This window comes from Papio anubis, chromosome 1, assembly GCF_008728515.1.
Source record: "Papio anubis isolate 15944 chromosome 1, Panubis1.0, whole genome shotgun sequence".
Classification (NCBI taxonomy): domain Eukaryota; kingdom Metazoa; phylum Chordata; class Mammalia; order Primates; family Cercopithecidae; genus Papio; species Papio anubis.
The window spans coordinates 107,439,618-107,457,623 of NC_044976.1; the positions used below are offsets into that span (position 1 = coordinate 107,439,618).

The 18,006-nt window shown below is 46.1% G+C and overlaps 1 protein-coding gene across 13 annotated transcripts in view; it reads right to left on the reverse strand.

Annotated features, from left to right (window-relative positions):
* Positions 1-18,006, reverse strand: part of WDR47 (WD repeat domain 47) — an 89,146-nt gene that overhangs the window by 63,280 nt on the left and 7,860 nt on the right. For 5 of the 13 annotated variants that reach the window (XM_009214420.3, XM_009214404.3, XM_009214393.3 and 2 more), the window contains exon 1: positions 7,312-7,685. The exons of 1 other annotated variant lie outside the window; for it this stretch is intronic. The gene's annotated coding sequence lies outside the window, so the exon portion shown is untranslated. Of the gene's footprint in view, positions 1-6,971; positions 7,250-7,311; positions 7,686-18,006 lie in introns of those variants that run through there. 7 more of the 13 variants (XM_009214434.3, XM_003892311.4, XM_003892312.4 and 4 more) reach the window with 5 other exon arrangements.

Genomic DNA, 18,006 nt, shown 5'->3' on the forward strand with positions numbered 1-18,006 from the left:
CTCCCTATGTGAATCTAACGCCTGTTGATCTGAGGTAGAACAGTTTCCACCTCTTCCCCTGTCTGTGGAAAAATTTTCTTCTAGGAAGCCAGTAAACCAACCAGTCTCTGGTGCCAAAAAGGCTGAGGACTGCTGCTATAGAATACTAATGCAGTGATGCATATCTATACATTCTAAAAAGGAAAAGTGCATCACAGAATAGTATAGCTATCAATAAATATTTGTTGAATGAATGAATATAAGTAGGTCCATTTATTTAAAAGGAGAGAGGCATAATATCTCTGTGTCTAAATAAATATACAAAGAAAGGTCTGAGGCCGGGCACAGTGGCTGATGCCTATAATCCCAGCACTTTGGGAGGCTGAGATCAGAGGATAGCTTGAGCTCAGGAGTTCAAGGCAACATGACGAAACCCTGTCTCTTAAAAAAAAAAAAATTAGCCAGGTGTGGTGGTGCACGCCTGAGGTCCCAGCTACTCAGAAGGTTGAGGTGAGAGAACTGTTTGAGTCTGGGTGGTCGAAGCTGCAGTGAGCCAACATTGCACCACTGCACTCCAGCCTGGGCGAAAGAGTAAGACCCTGTCTCAGGAAAAACAAACAAAAAACAAACAAACAACAACAAAAAAAACAACTCCACACACAAAAAAAGGTCTGGAATGATGCATGCCAAACTGTTCAGTGTGATTATCTCTGAAGAGAGGAATGGCATTGGGGTGGAGGGCAAGGATCTAGCAGAAGAAAAGGGTTGAAGGAGACTTTTTAATTTTTTTCTCCTGCCTTGGCCTCCCGAGTAGCTGGGATTACAGGCGCCCGCCATCACGCCCAGCTATTTTGTATTTTTAGTAGAAACGGGGTTTCACCATGTTGGCCAGGCTGGTCTCGAACTCCCGACCTCATGTGACCCGCCCACCTTGGCTTCCCAAAATGCTGGGATTACGGGCATGAGCCTCTATGCCCAGCCAATTTTTAATTTTGTATCTTCTTTTTTTTTTTTTTTTTTTTTTTTTGAGACGGAGTCTGGCTCTGTTGCCCAGGCTGGAGTGCAGTGGCCGGATCTCAGCTCACTGCAAGCCCCGCCTCCCGGGTTTACGCCATTCTCCTGCCTCAGCCTCCTGAGTAGCTGGGACTACAGGCGCCCGCCACCTCACCCGGCTAATTTTTTTTGTATTTTTAGTAGAGATGGGGTTTCACCATGTTAGCCAGGATGGTCTCGATCTCCTGACCTCGTGATCCGCCCGTCTCGGCCTCCCAAAGTGCTGGGATTACAGGCTTGAGCCACCGTGCCCGGCCCTCTTCTTCTTTTTTAAGAGAAGGAGTCTTACTATGTTGCCCAGACTAGAGTGTAGTTGCTATTCCCAGGCCTGTTCATAGCACACTACTGCCTCAAACTCCTGTGCTCAATCTATTCTTCTGCCTCAGCTTCTTGCGTAGCTAAGACTATAGGCATATGCCAGCTCACCTGCCTCAATTTTTAATTTTAAAGCAAAAAAGAACTATGAAAATGAAAAATATATACATATTAAAGGATTAGATCTCAAAAGTTCTAATCTATATTAAGGTACCAACTAAGGTAGAATCCCCAAAACAGGATTAACTGCTTTGTTTACAATGCAAAAACTACTGGGTACTATTTTAGGATCTTACATTCATTGTTTAATTGATCCTTACAAAAACCATTCTTCACCAGAAGGTAGCTTCTAGATCCCCTACCACTCCTGTCATCCTCCTCTAAATATTTGTTAATCTCCCTCTTAAGGAACCCAAAATAGGCCAGGCGCGGTGGCTCACGCCTATAATCCCAACACTATAAGAGGCTGAGGCAGGTGGATCACGAGGTCAGGAGATCCAGACCATTCTGGCCAATATGGTGAAACTCCATCTCTACTAAAAATACAAAAATTAGCCGGGCGTGGTGGCCTGCGCCTGTAGTCCCAGCTACTCAGGAGGCTGAGGCAGAAGAATCACTTGAACCTGGGAGGGGAAGGCTGCAGGAGAAGCAGGAGAATCTACTCAGGAGGCTGAGGCAGGAGAATCACTTGAGCCTGGGAGGTGAAGGTTGCAGTGAACCGAGATGGCGCCACTGCACTCCAGCCAGGGCAACTGAGCAAGACTCCATCTCAAAAAATAAATAAATAAATAAATAGGCCAGGCACGGTGGCTCATGCCTGTAATCCCAGCACTTTGGGAAGCCAAGGCAGGCAGATCACGAGGTCAGGAGACTGAGACCATCCTGGCTAACATGGTGAACCCTCATCTCTACTAAAAATACAAAAATAATTAGCCGGGCATGGTGGCGGGCGCCTGTAGTCCCAGCTACTCGGTAGTCTGAGGCAGGAGAATGGTGTGAACCCGGGAGGCGGAGCTTGCAGTGAGCTGAGATCACACCACTGTACTACAGCCTGAGCGACAGAGCAAGACTCCATCTCAAAAACACAAATAAATAAAAAATAAAGCACAACGCTCCAGGTGTGGTCTGATCAAGAACTATACACAGTGAAACTAACATATCCCATAATCTAGGCTCTTTACAATGAATACACCTAAAATTTCTTTATATCATCATCTATCTGTGAAATGCTATTTTTGCACTTCCAGCAATTTCATTTCCAAACCTTTCTTAAAGTTTCAAAGAAAACCACTGGGCGCAGTGGCTCACGCCTGTAATCCCAGCACTTTGGGAGGCTGAAGTGGGTGGTTCACGAGGTCAGGAGATCAAGACCATCCTGGCTAACACGACGAAACCCCGTCTCTATTAAAAATATAAAAAAATTAGCCGGGCGTGGTGGCCGGCGCCTGTAGTCCCAGCTACTCAGGAGGCTGAGGCAGGAGAATGGTGTGAACCCAGGAGGCGGAGCTTGCAGCGGGCAGGAGATCACGCCACTGCACTCCAGCCTGGGCAACAGAGTGAGACTCTGTCTCAAAAAAAAAGAAAAAAACAAAGATTTTATAAAAGGTTCCACTTTCTTTTTCTTTCTCATCACATCAACAAGAGTCACAAAACATGGCACTTAGCCATAGGAAAAAAACATTATTTGAGTTACATACGTCAAGCGTACTATATAACGAGTAATTATAAATAGTATAAAATTTTATGTCTTTTTGCATTGCATGTAGTACTGTTTTTTCTTTCTTTCTTTCTTTTTTTTTTTTTTTTTTTTTTTTGAGACTGGGTCTCACTGTCTCCCAGGCTGGTAGAGCCTTGTCAACCTAGGCTCAAGTGATTCTCTCACCTCAGCCTCCTCCCAAAATGCTTGGATTACAGGTATGAGTCACCTCGCCCAGCCCAGTACTATTTCTCTGTAAAATAGGATGTTGACTTATAAAACGAGAACAAGCTCCTAGCAGAGTGGAAAGCATGCAACTGGTGCTCAATAAATGTAAATTTCTTCCCTTCAGAGCTCCTAGCCTTGGTAAGGACAATGTGTCAAAAGGACTGTTAATGAATTGCTGCGGGAGAGCTACTGCGCTGTGCAGTATAAAAATTTACTTTGGAATAAGCTTACTTATTTTTGAAAATATTTCAGTAATTTAAAAAATATCAAGTCAGGTGCGGTGGCTCATGCCTGTAATCCCAGCACTTTGGGAAGCCAAGGCAGGCAAGTCACTTGAGCCCAGGAGTTCAACACCAGCCTGGGCAACATGGCAAAACCCTATCTCTACAAAAAATACAAAAATTAGCTGGGTGTGGTAGCAAGCACCTGTAGTCCTAGCTACTCGGGAGGCTGAGGCAGGAGGATCACTCGAGCCCAGGAATTTGAGGCTGCAGTGGGCTATCATCACGCCACTGTACTGCAGCCTGAACGATAAAGTGAGACCCTGTTTCAAAAAATAAATAAATAGGCCAGGTGCAGTGGCTCACGCCTATAATCCCAACGCTTTGGGAGGCCAAAGTGGGTGGATCACTTGAGACCAGGCGTTCGAGACCAGCCTCACCAACATGGTGAAACCCTGTCTCTTCTAAAAATAAAAAAATTAGTCAAGTGTGGAGGTGTGTGCACCTGCAATCCCAGCTACTTGGGAGGCTGAGGCAGGAAAATCACTTGAACTTGGGAGGCAGAGGTTGCAGCGAGCCGAGATCACACCACTGCACTCCAGCCTGGGCAACACAGCGAGACTCTGTCTCTAATAATAATAATAATAATAATAATAAAATAAATAATATTGGAAAGTTCATTGAGATCAATTATGTTAAACGTACCATATGAAGAAACTCCTACTTGTGATAATATTCATCTGAAGCCATTTAAACAGGGGAAGTTCAGGTAGGTAATGACTGAGGAGTATTTACTATGTATTAACAACACGCTACAAACTGGGATACAATGATCGAGCTATTATGGTGAACAAGACTATAGAACACAAAAGAAAGGTTTTAAGGGAGTGTGTGGTATAAATTCCTTTTTTTTTTTTTTGAGGCAGAGTCTCGCTTTGTCGCCCAGGCTGGAGTGCAGTGGCATGCACAATCTTGGCTCACTGCAACCTCCACCTCCTGTGTTCAAGCAATTCTCCTACCTCAGTCTCCCGAGTAGCTGGGATTACAGGCACATGCCACCATGCCCAGTTAATTTTTGTATTTTTGATAAAGACAGGGTTTCACCATGTTGTCCAGGCTGGTCTCAAACTCCTGACCTCAGGTGATCCGCCCGCTTCAGCCTCCCAAAGTGCTGGGATTACAGGCATGAGCCACCACACCCGGCCGGTATAAATCCTTTTTAAAGGGTATCTTTTCATTTCAACACAAACAAACTCAATATAGAGAAAAATTAGTTGAAATATGCAAGCTTTGGCTATTCAGTGTAATAGTCTCAAAACTGAAGTATCCTCAGGTGTGGGCCAGCATTGGATTTGGAGTTTGAAGACCTGGGTTTAAGTCTTCTGTTCAAAAATAATACACAGGGTCAGGCACAGTGGCTCTCGCTTGTAATCCCAACACTTTGCGAGGCCAAGGAGGGTGGATCACCTGAGGCTAGGAATTCGAGACTAGCCTAGCCAACATGGTGAAACCCCGTCTCTACTAAAAATACAAAAATTAGCCTGGCGTGGTGGCAGGCACCTGTAATCCCAGCTACTTGGGAGGCTGAGGCAGGAGAATCACTTAAATCCAGGAGGCGGAGGCAGCAGTGAGCTGAGATCGTGCCACTGAACTCCAGCCTGGACGACAGAGAGAGACTCCGTCTCCAAAAAAAAAAAAAAAAAGGTAATCAACAGATGCCTTCCAAAGTGCTTTCAACTCAGAGCCCATTCTCAAACTAAAACAATAGCAAGCATTATCACTATTTTACAGAATGAGAAATTAGTCAATGTTAGGCTTAGTAGCTCTTACAAGAATGCAATCCGTAGCAAAAGAAAGCTCAAATACAGGTAATCTGATTTTTCAGCTTACTGATCTACTAAGGAAAACTTCAAATCTTTTCATAACTAAAGCGTTTCTGAAACTGCAGCATACGTTAAGTATTTCACATGCTGTCCATTAAATAACTAATAAACTCTATTTCACAAACAGGAAAAGAGGTTGAACACCATTATGTAAGTAGTAACATAGGATTGTACCCCTGTTCTCTTATGACACATTCTTTTTTTTTTTTTTTTTTTTTGAGACGGAGTCTCGCTCTGTCACCCAGGCTGGAGTGCAGTGGCCGGATCTCAGCTCACTGCAAGCTCCACCTCCCGGGTTTACGCCATTCTCCTGCCTCAGCCTCCCGAGTAGCTGGGACTACAGGCGCCCGCCACCTCGCCCGGCTAAGTTTTCGTATTTTTTAGTAGAGACGGGGTTTCACCGTGTCAGCCAGGATGGTCTCGATCTCCTGACCTCGTGATCCGCCCGTCTCGGCCTCCCAAAGTGCTGGGATTACAGGCTTGAGCCACCGCGCCCGGCCGACACATTCTTAACAGTACTGGTTTTTAAGACGAGGGAGAAAAGAACCAGGAAATGGACCAGTGGGAGACAAACATAGGTTAAAATCCTGTCAAAAAAAAAAAAAATTTACGTCTTCATAATGGCATCCAAATTCAAGTGTCTGGGTTTTGGCTTTTCTACCTAACAATATACTGTTGTGGCTTGACTTTTCCATTACCGTGTAATAATGTTTCTTTCCTATTGGAAGCAATCTATCCTAACCTCCCAAACCTAAGGTAGAATTACTCATTTCATCTTCTTCCTAAATAAGACCTCGAAAATATGCCATATAAAGGAAAATGGGCTCTTAGGCGTTTCTCCTTCTTAGTAAAATGTCAATGCAACATATGCCAACGCTGGAGACAAAAAAATTCTACTTGGATTTACTGTGAAAAAAAGATTTATAGCATTTTTTAAACCTACATGTTCATTTATGTGCCATTAACTTTTTGAGGCATTCTACAGAGTCTACAACAAAGAGAGAAATAACTATTAGGATCACAATCTATGAATCTGGGTGGAACAAAGACTTCTCCTTTCATTACGCAGAGAAAACCAAGTTGCCAAAAAAAAAAAAAAAAAGGTCCCCTCAGATACCATGCACGGTTACTAACTGCATGTCTGTGTACAGAGAAGCAAAAATCATCTGGTCAAAAGCCCAAATGCCGCTCTGGCCAACCCTCGCCCCCGCCCCCGCCCCCTTTGCCCACGGCCTCGCCCCAGAGCTAGAGTTCCAATATTTTTCTCCCCAATAAAGGGAAGAGGTTTAACCCTTTGAGTTCCACAACCTTGCGTTCTTCTACGCAGGCGCCCCTCCAGTACAATCCCAGTTCTAAATCGAGTCGCTGCCCCTTTCCGCGACCACACCCAGACCCCCAAAGGCCTGCTCCCAGAGACCACTGATGTAAGAAAAGCCAAACCCGGCCCCAGCGGGGCTCCCAGCCCCGCCGCTCCCTCTCCTCCTCCGGGCCAAGGCGTGCCTAGAAAGGGACACGAGCGCGCCCCTCAGTTCTAGCACGGGCTCGACCAAGGGGCGAGGAAGGAAGAATCGGCGCAGCGGCGAAATGGGCACGAACCTCGAGCTCACTTGCTGCTCGGTGCCAGGGCGAGGGGTGTCGCTCTGCCCCCAGAAACCGACTGGTAGTGTGAGAAAGGTGTGGTCCAGGAGCGGTGACCTCGGACCGGGGCCCAGCAGTTCGCAGGTCCTCATCCCGCGATGCTGGGGCCTCACCCACGACCCCAGTCCCCTCCCAGTCGGCACCCAAGCCTACTAAAGACCCCTCTCTGGGGCCGCAAACAGCCCTCGGGGCCGCCCAGTCGAAGCCGTGTCAGGTGGTGACAGGAGGCGACGGGTGACCATGGCAACCCGAGGTGTGCAGCTGTCCGACCCCGCCTCCGCCTCCCGGACACACTCACCTGAGGGCTCCAGGGCAAGCCCGGAGGAGCGACGGAGGAGAACGCGGCTGGGAGGCCGGCGGCCAGGGCACCGAAGCGGCCGGCTCCGGTCTGCGGCGGGAGCACGAGGACGGCGGTCTGGGTTTGGCGTCGGTCCTCCCTCCTGCCGCCCGCGCGTCAATCCATCAGTTCGTCAACCCGTCCTTCTCACGTCGGCCCCTCCCGGCCCCGCGACTGCTCAGCTCAGCCTCCTGCACACTGCGGTTGTCAAATGCCGGGGAGCCGAGCTCTACCCGCGAGCTGCAGCCAATCGCCGCGCTTCCCCGAGGCGCCTCAGGACCCCGCCGCGCGGGGCGGCCAGGCAGGTGCCTGAGCCGAAGGGCGAGTTGGCTGGGGTGGGCTGGGCGGGGCTGGGCTGGACGGGGCGGGGCGGGGCGGACCCAAAGCCTGCGCGGGGCGGGGGGCGGGGCGGGCTTGGAAAGACCGGCTAGGGGCCCGGGGGACCAGCAGGACGCGCGCGTCAATAGCGTGAGACCGGTGGCAGGGAGTTAGACCCGTAGCAGGTCGGTGACCCCATGTCCCAAAATAGCACTAACGGGGTTGTCGCCTCCAAACAGAGAAGACTGCGCATTAGGATTGACTCTTCGTACTCCTCCCAGATAATTAATAAAGGTGAATGAAATTAATGTCGCCTTCTACCCTTCTCTCGCTGCTTTCCTAGGTCCCACTTCATCCCAGAAAACTCCAGTAGTTTGTCCCCTTTCTGGTTTCTCATTTTGTAAAGGTGATCTGCCTTGAAAGCATTTTTCAGTTACTTAACATTTAACATGTTCAGTTTTATCTACCCCTGTTGGTTGTAAACCACTTATTCCACAAATATACGTGATGCTCAACCGAGCTGAATTAAGCATCCAGGAAGTATAATCATAAGGAAGAATACAATTACACAAACCTGTAAGAACATCATCCTCGGCCAGGCGCGGCGGCTCATGACTGCAATCCCAGCACTTTAGGAGGCTGAGGTGGGAGGATCACCTGAGGTCAGGAGTTTGAGACCAGTCTGGCCAACATGGTGAAACCCCGTCTCTACTAAAAATCCAAAAATTAGCCGGGTGTGGTGGCAAGCCGCCTGTAATCCCAGCTACTCGGTAGGCTCAGGCAAGAGAATCGCTTGAACCGGAGAGATGGAGGTTGCAGTGAGCCGAGATCATGCCATTGCACTCAGGCCCGGGTGACAGTGAGACTCCGTCTCACAAAGAAAAAAAAAAAAAAAAATCATCCTCACAGAGGCAAAAGTCCAGAGTGAGCTGGACCTCCCAAAAGGGGAAAATGGGGTAACAGTCTGGTAAAGAGAATAAACATTAAAAATATTTCTGGCACTCCCATGCTTATGCTTATTGCAGTACTATTCACAATAGCCAAAATATGGAATCAACCTAGGTCAATCAACAGACAAATGGATAAAGAAAATGTGGTACATATACACAGCGCAATCTTTGTTTTTTTGTTTCTGAGATGGAGTCTCGCTCTGCCGCCCAGGCTACAGTGCAGTGGTGCCATCTCGGCTCACTGCAAGCTCCGCCTCCCGGGTTCACACCATTCTCCTGCCTCAGCTTCCCGAGTAGCTGGGACTACAGGCGCCCGCCGCCACCTCTGGCTATTTTTTTTTTTTTTTTTTTTGTATTTTTAGTAGAGATGAGGGTTCACCGTGTTAGCCAGGATGGTCTCGATCTCCTGACCTCATGATCCGTCCGCCTCGGCCTCCCAAAGTGCTGGGATTAAAGGCATGAGCCACCACGCCCAGCCACACAATGCAATCTTATTCACCCATAAAAAAGAATGAAATCCTGTCATTTGCAGCAACATGGATGGGACGGAAGGACATTATGTTAAGTGAAACAAGCAAAGCACAAAAAGACAAATATTGCACGTTCTCACATATATGTGGGAACTAAAAGAATTGGATCTCATGGAGGTAGTGAATACAATGGTGGTTACCGGAGGCTGGAAAGTGAGTGGAGGGCGAAGGGGGAATAAAGAGGTTAATGGGTACAAAACTAGTTACGTAGCAGGAATAAATTCTAGTGCTCGATAGCATAATTGGGTGACTATAGTTAACAGTAATCTATTCTATATTTCCAAATAGCTAGAAAAGAAGATTCAGAATGTTCCCAACACAAAGAAATAGTAAATGGCAGGCCAAGCGCAGTGGCTCACGCCTGTAATCCCAGCACTTTGGGAGGCCGAGGTGGGCAGATCAAGACCATCCTGGCCAACATGGTGAAACCCTGTCTCTACTAAAAATACAAAAATCAGCTGGGTGTGGTGGTGCGCGCCTGTAGTCCCAGCTACTCAGGAGGCTGAGGCAGGAGAATCACTTGAACCTGGGAGGCAGAGGTTGCAATGAGCTGAGATTGGGCCACTGCACTCCAGCCTGGTGACAGAGCAAGACTCTGTCTCAAAAAATAAAAGAAAAGAAATAATAAACGCCTGGGCACAGTGGCTCATGCCTGAAATCCCAGCACTTTGGGAGGCTTAGGCTCACTTAAGGCCACTAGTTAGAGACTTGCCTGGGCAACATAGTGAGACTCCCTCTCTACAAAAACGAGAATAAAAAATTAGACATGGCGAGACACACCTGCAGTCCTAGCTACTTGAGAGGCTGAACTGGGATGATAGTTTGAGCTCAAAGTTCGAGGCTACCGTGCGCTATAATCACACTACTGCACTCCCACTGGGGTGACTGATTGAGACCCTGTCTCTTAATAATAATAATGCATGTTTAAGGTGATGGATATCCCAATTACCCAGATTTGATCATTACACATTGTATTTACTCTAGAAATATGTACAACTATTATGTAATCATAAAAATTAAAAATAAAATTTAAACCATATTTCTGGGAATACAAAATTTTGTCCAATTCAAGATAAAAGAAGCGAGAGCTTAAAGATACACATTTTTTTTCCTTTCTTTTTTTTTTTTTTTTTGAGATGGGGTCTCACTGTGTCACCCAGGCTGGAGTGCAGTAGTGCAATCTCAGCTCACTGATCCTCCTCCTCCTGGGTTTAAGCGACTCTCCTGCATCAGCCCCCAGAGTAGCTGGGACTACAGCGCACCACCACGCCCAGCTAGTTTTTGTATTTTTAGTAGAGACGGGGTTTCACCATGTTGGTCAGGCTGGTCTCGAACTCCTGACCTCGTGATCCGCCTGCCTCAGCCTCCTATAGTCCTGGGATTACAGGCACGAGCCACTGCGCCTGGCCTTCTTTTTTTTTTCTTTGAGACAGTCTCACTCTGTCACCCAGGCTGGAGTGCAGTGGTGCAATCTCAACTCACTGCAACCTCTGCCTCCTGGGTTCAAGCGATTCTCCTACCTCAGCCCTGAGTACCTGGGATTACAGGCACGTGCTACCACACTCAGCTAATTTGTGTGCCACCACACTCGGCTAATTTTTGTATTTTTAGTAGAGACGAGGTTTCACCATGTTGGCCAGGCTGGTCTCAAACCGCTGACCTTAAGTAATCCTCCCGCCATGGCCTCCCAAAGTGCTGGGATTACAGGCACATGCTACTGTACCCAGCCGAGGAAACATTTCTAAGAAAAATACGTATGCATTCAGAAAAACAACACACAAAAGCTGAACTACAAAATTTCAATTGCCTAGTCGATAACTCCTGGAAGAAAGTCTTCATTATGAACCCTCTTAATGATAAGTGACAGGCAAATAAATATAAACATAATTGAGGCTGGGCGTGGTGGCTCAAGCCTGTAATCCCAGCACTTTGGGAGGCCGAGGCGGGAGGATCACGAGGTCAGGAGATCGAGACCATCCTGGCTAACACGGTGAAACCCCGTCTCTACTAAAAATACAAAAAAAATTAGCCGGGCGAGTTGGCGGGCGCCTGTAGTCCCAGCTACTCGGGAGGCTGAGGCAGGAGAATGTCGTGATCCCAGGAGGCGGAGCTTGCAGTGAGCTGGGATCCGGCCACTGCACTCCAGCCTGGGCAACAGAGCCAGACTCCGTCTCAAAAAAAAAAACAAAAAAAACCCAAAAAAAACATAATTGAATGTTACCCAGGATCTTGATATTGAAAACAAAACAAGCCAACAAACAATGCATTACAGAGTGTGTAAATTGAAAAAGTAGGCAGATACGTTATATCCTGGAAGTAGTCTCTCAATTATTTTGCTAGTATCGTTCATTTAAGAAACCACTTCTAAATCTTTATGCTAAACAAGAAGTTTTGAGAACCAATATCCTTTTTTTTTTTTAACTTCATTTTTTATCCCATTTGCAACAGTTTTATCAGTTAGAACCTTTTCCCCATGGACTCATATTCTGAAACTTTAGGAATTAATTACATTTTCTTTCTTTCTTTTTTTTTTTTTTTGAGACAGTATTGCTATGTCGCCCAGGCTGGAATGTAGTGGGGCAATCATGGCTCTCTGCAGCCTAGACCTCCTGGGCTCAAGCGATCCTTCCACCTCAGCTTCTCCAGTAGCTAAAACTACAGGTGCAACTCACCATGACCGGCTAATTTTTCTTTTTTTTTCTTTCTTTTTTTTTTTTTTTTTTTGTAGAGACGGGGTTTCGTCTTGTTGCCCAGGCTGGTCTTAAAGTCCTGGACTTAAATGATCCTCTCCCCTTGGCCTTCCAAAGAGCTGGGATTACAGGCATGAGCCACCATACCCAGCCCAGCATCCTTTAAATATTTAAATCTTCTACTAGCTCTAGAAAGAGTAACTAATCAGGGATAATCTGACAACCGATCACCTGCTAGGGATAGTGCTTGAAAAAAAAGGAAGAGGCCGGGCACAGTGGCTCACGCCTGTAATCCCAGCACTATGGGAGGCCGAGGCGGGCAGATCACGAGGTCAGGAGATCGAGACCATCTTGGCTAATACAGTGAAACCCCGTCTCTACTAAAAATATAAAAAATTAGCTGGGCGTGGTGGCGGGCGCCTGTAGTCCCAGCTACTCCGGAGGCTGAGGCAGGAGAATGGCGTGAACCCGGGAGGCGGAGCTTGCAGTGAGCTGAAATCACACCACTGCACTCCAGCCTGGGTGACAGAGCGAGACTCCATCTCAAAAAAAAAAAAAAAAGAAAAAAAGGAAGAATGGCTCAGTCCGACGGGCAGGAGACACTTCTGGAAGGAAGGCCATGATGGCTGCCCAGGGAGAGCCCCAGGTCTAGTTCAAACTTGTACTGGTTGGTGGTGGTGGTACTGGAAAAACTACTTTCATGAAACATCATTTGACTGGTGAATTTGAGAGCTATGTAGCCACCTTGGGTGTTGAGGTTCATCACCCAAGTGTTCCACACCAACGGAGAACGTATTAAGTCAATAAATGGGATACAGCCGGCCAGGAGAAATGTGGTGGACAGAGATGGCTGTTATATCCAAGCCGCAGCCCAGTGTGCCATCATAATGTTTGATGTAACATCAAGAATTACACACAAGAATGTGCCTAACTGGTATAGAGATTTGGTGCCAGTGTGTGAAATCATCACCATCGTGTTGTACGGCAACAAAGTGGATATTAAGGACAGCAAAGAGAAGGCAAAATCTATTGTCTTCCACGGAAAGAAGACTTAGAGTTTGCTCAGACAGCTGATCTCCCGGATGAGGATGATGACCTGTGAGAACAAAGCTGGAGCCCAGTATCAGAAGTATAGTTTTATAGACAGCTTTCCTGTGATGTCAGCAGTGCAAAGTGTGCCTCATCTTTTTATCTAGCTAAGCAGAACATGTGCTTCATTGGTGGGATGCTGAAGGAGATGAATGGGCTTCGGAGTAAATGTGGTAGTTTAAAAAATACCTTTGCCGGGTGTGGTGGCTCACACCTGTAATCCCAGCACTTTGGGAGGCCGAGGCTGTTGGATCACGAGGTCAGGAGTTCAAGACCAGCCTGGCCAACATAGTGAAACCCCGTCTCTACTAAAAAATACAAAAATTAGCTGGGCACGGTGGCGGGCGCCTGTAGTCACAGCTACTTGGGAGGCTGAGGCCAGAGAATGGCGTGAACCCAGGAGGTGGAGCTTGCAGTGAGCCGAGATCGTGCCACTGCACTCCAACCTGGGTGACAGAGCAAGATTCCGTCTCAGAAAAAAAAAAAAAAAAAAAAAAAAAAAACCTTTGCCAGGCGCAGCAGCTCACGCCTGTAATCCCAGTGCTTTGGGAGGCCGAGGGTGGGTGGATCACAAGGTCAGGAGTTTGAGACCAGCCTGACCAACATGGTGAAACCCCATCTCTACTAAAAATACAAACATTATCCAGGCGTGGCGTTAGGTGCCTGTAATCCCAGCTACTCAGGATGCTGAGGCAGGAGCATCGCTTGAACCCAGGAGACAGAGGTTGCAGTGAGCCGAGATTGCACCACTGCGCTCCAGTTTGGGCAACACAGAGAGACTCTGTTCCAAAAATAATAATAATGATAATAATAATAATAATAATACCTTCGTGGCCAGGCACCATGGCTCACACCTGTAATCCCAGCACTTTGGAAGGCTGAGGCGGGTGGATCATTTGAGATCAGGAGTTCGAGACCAGCTTGGTCAACATGATGAGACCCCACCTCTACTAAAAATACAAAAATTATCTGGGAGTGGTGGTGGGTGCCTGTAATACCAGCTTCTCAGAAAGCTGAGGTAGGAGAATTGCTTGAACCTGGGAGGCGGAGATTGCGGTGAGCTGAGATCATACCACTGCACTCCAGACTAGGAGACAGAGTGAGACTCTCTCTCTCAAAAAAAAAAGAAATCTTGGTTGGGTGACCTGCATATTGAGCTGCTTTGATTCCTTCTTGAGTTGCAAATATAAGACTGCTACAGTGACATCGGAAGGAAGGAAGGAAGGAAGGAAGGAAAGAAGGAAGGGAGGGAGGGAGGGGAAGGAAGGAAGGAAGGAAGGAAGGGAAGGAAGGGGAAAGAAAGAAAGGAGGGAGGGAGGGAAGGAAGGAAGGAAGGAAACAAGGAAGGAAGGAAGGAAGGAAGGAAAGAAGGAAGGAAGGAAGGAAGAAAGGAAGGAAGGAAGGAGAATCCCAATGAGGTATTAGATTGGCTTTGGCATTCATTGAACACAAAAGGAAATGCTTTGCTTATGTTCTTATTTAAACCTCATAATCTCCCTTAAAACACCTATTAATTATTCCCATTTGAGTGATTAAATAACTTGCCCAAGGTCACACAGCTAGTATGTAGCAGAGACATTGTGACTCATAAAACTTTCTTTTTCTATTCTACTACATTATTATTATTTTTTATCTTTGAGAGGGAGTCTCACTCTGCCACCTAGGCTGAAGTGCAGTGGTGCAATCTCAGCTCACTTCAAGATCTGCCTCCCTGGTTTAAGCGATTCTCCCGCCTCAGCCTCCTGAGTAGCTAGGATTACAGGCATGCACCACCACACCCAGCTAATTTTTGTATTTTTAGTAGAGACGAGGACTCACCATGTTGGCCAGGCTGGTCTCAAACTCCTGACCTCAGGTGATCTGCCAGCCTCAGCCTCCAAAGTGCTGGGATTAGAGGCATGAGCCACCATGCTCTGCCTCATTCTACCACATTATATTAACTGGAAATTTTATTTTAGTATTTATTTATTTAAGAGACAGAGTCTCACTTTCTCACCCAGGCTAAAGTGTCACCTAGGCTAGAGTATAGTGGCATGATTATAGCTCACTGCAGTCTCAAACTCCTGGGCTCAAACTATCCTCCGGCCTCAGCTTCCTGAGTAGCTGGGACTACAGGTATGAGCCACCTTGCCTGGCTAATTGTTTTAAGAAATTTTGCACCAGACACAGTGGCTGATGCCTGTAATCCCAGTACTTTGGGAGGTCAAGGCGGGAGGATCCCTTGAGCCCAGGAGTTTGAGACCAGACTGGGCAACATAGTGGGACCCCATCTTGACTAAAAATAAAAATAAAAAAAATAGCCGGGCATGGTAACACGTTATCTCAACTACTAGAGAGGCTGAGGCAGGAGGATCGCTTGAGTCTGGAAGGTTGAGGATTGCAGTGACCCATGATTGTGTCACTGTACTCCCTCCCAAAGTGCTGGGATTATAGGCTTAAGCCACCATGCTCAGCCAGAAATTTTAGCTTGAATACAATGGACCCTATTCTGACAAGGTAGAGAAGACAAGAAGTCTTATTAATGTTTATATTCTCCATAACCTATAGCATAGTGCTATTTGCATATTCATTTTCAATGCATAGGAATTCAGCATTGTTCGAAGCAAATATATCACCATTATATTTCTGGAAAAAAGAAGGTGGAAGGAGAGAAAGAAAGAGGCACTGAAACACAAGACATCTGGTACATCTTATCACTTGCACACTTATAAATGCATCGACTGTATATTTGTTTCTTAATGTAACATCAAAGTTTACGTTACAACCTTAGTAGCTGGTAGCCTAAGGTATCACCTTTGCTTCTATACTCAGCCCCACTGGTTAAGATTAGGTCTTCTTGTCTTTCACTCTAGTTGCTGCAATAGCAGTCAATTGTTCAAAGAGGACAAGGCTTGCTTAGATGAAGGACTGTCCTCAGATCCCAAGATACTGCCTCAATCATTCACCAAATATTAACTGAATGCCAGTTCTGGGTCAGGAACTAGGTTAGGCATCATTTGGAAATGCAGGTTCTTACAAGACAGAATGATTCATTGTGCCTTGTGACTTAAATGCCTATAGGCTAAGGTGGACCTCTTTTAATATGATTCTCAAATGTTATTTCTAAAAAGGAGAATAGAAGTTTTTGGTTTTCCCCAAACAGGAGACAGGAGTCTGAGTACAAGCCCAAGCTAGGAAACTTTGCCTCAAGGAATTCAGGGGAAATTTGTGAAGCTAAGAGAACGTGCTTTAGAAACTCCACTCCCATTACTAGAACACGCACATACATACACACATCAAAGAGCTTTGTGCTTCAGAGACAGTAGCACCTAACCAAGATATGGAATTAACCTAAGTGAGGCTTTAGGAGAACAAAGCACCACCACTGCTGCTTCTCCTTTAAACAGATTCAAGGGCCAGGCATGGTGGCTCACACCTGTAATCCCAACACCCCTTTGGGTTTTGAGTGGTGATCACCTGAGGTCAGGAGTACAGACTCCGCCTGGCCAACATGGGAGAAACCCTGTCTCTAATGAAAATGCGGGTAAAAATTAGCAGGGCTCTAGTGGTATGCTCTTTGTAGTCCCCAGCTACTCTGTGGGAGGCTAGAGGTAGGAGAATCATTTGAACCTGGGCGAGGCAAAGAGCCAGATGAGCTGAGATCACAAGACCAGACTCCTTGCTAGTCTTGGGTAAAACAGAGGTAGAATTAATACTCAGTCTTCCAGGGTTCTCATTCTAGGATCTCTAAACAAAAAATCTTTAATTATGAATATGTTATTATATTAAGTAAATATCTGATATATTCTTGAAAATAAAAATAAATAAAATAAATTATTTTGGAAAACATCCACTATAATCAAGTCAGTGAAATATGTCAATTTTTTTTTTTTATTTTTGAGACTCGAGTCTTACTCTGTCACTCCAGGGCGGGAGTGCAGTGGCACAGTCTTGGCTCACTGCAGCCCGGACAGGTTCACGCCATTCTTCCCTGCCTCAGCCTCCCTCGAGTAGCTAGGGACTACAGGCTTCACCACCACGCCTGCCAATTTTTTGTGAAATATCCTTTTTTTTTTTTTTTTTTTTAGTGAGATCTATAATTTCAACCCTATTAGCTTAGATATTCTGCCCATCTCTGACCCTGGGATCTGCTTCTGCCTTACTTCCTCGTGGTAGCTGGATTTATAGGAGCCACCGTGCCTGCCAGAGGCCAAAAATTTTGGGGAAACGAAGAGAGCTGTTTGGGCAGGAAGCAGATACACCTTAGTTAATCTCCTGAGAAGGTATGGAGATAAGAAAGCTTCCAGTAATAAGCTGCACCATTTTAGAACTCCTATAAAGACACGTTAGAAATGTCATAATCACCAAAACAAGTCTTGATTGGTGTCTTATAAGTTCACATGCCTCCAAAATACTTACGAAAACCCTATTTCAGAAAAAATAAGTATAGCATTAGCATTTCTTTTAGAGTTTGGTCAGTAACTATGCAGGCTCTTTCCAATAAAATTTCAGTTATTTATCTAAAATGGTCATGCAAATACAAATTGAAAAAATGATTTTTGCTTTAGTAATTGTTCTGATCCTAAAAGAATGTACCCAAGGATATCAAGGCAGTCTACCAGATTCTCTGTGTAAGCACAAATAATCATCATATTATGTATAAATTTAATAAAGTATGATACATAGAAGTCTCAGTACTACAAATAACATGAGATTTTGTACAAAAGTTCAAATAGGAACTCCTATCAACCTACCGGTAAAACACAAAAAAATTTGCTCCTTACTTTATTTCATTGTATTTAGTTATTTGAGTCTGGGCCTTGCTTTGTTGCCCAGGCTGGAGTGCAGTGGCGTGATCTCAGCTCACTGCAACCTCTGCCTCCCAGGCTCAAGCAATCCCCCCACCTCAGCCTCCTCAGTAGCTGAGTCTACAGGCATCTGTCACCACACACAGCTAATTTTTGTAGAGACAGGGTTTTGCCATGTTGCCCAGACTGGTCTCAAACTCCTGGGCTCAAGTGATCTGCCTGCCTAGGTCTCCCAAAGTGTTGGGATTATAGGCATGAGCCACCTTACCCAGCCCTATTTCTAACTTTAGAA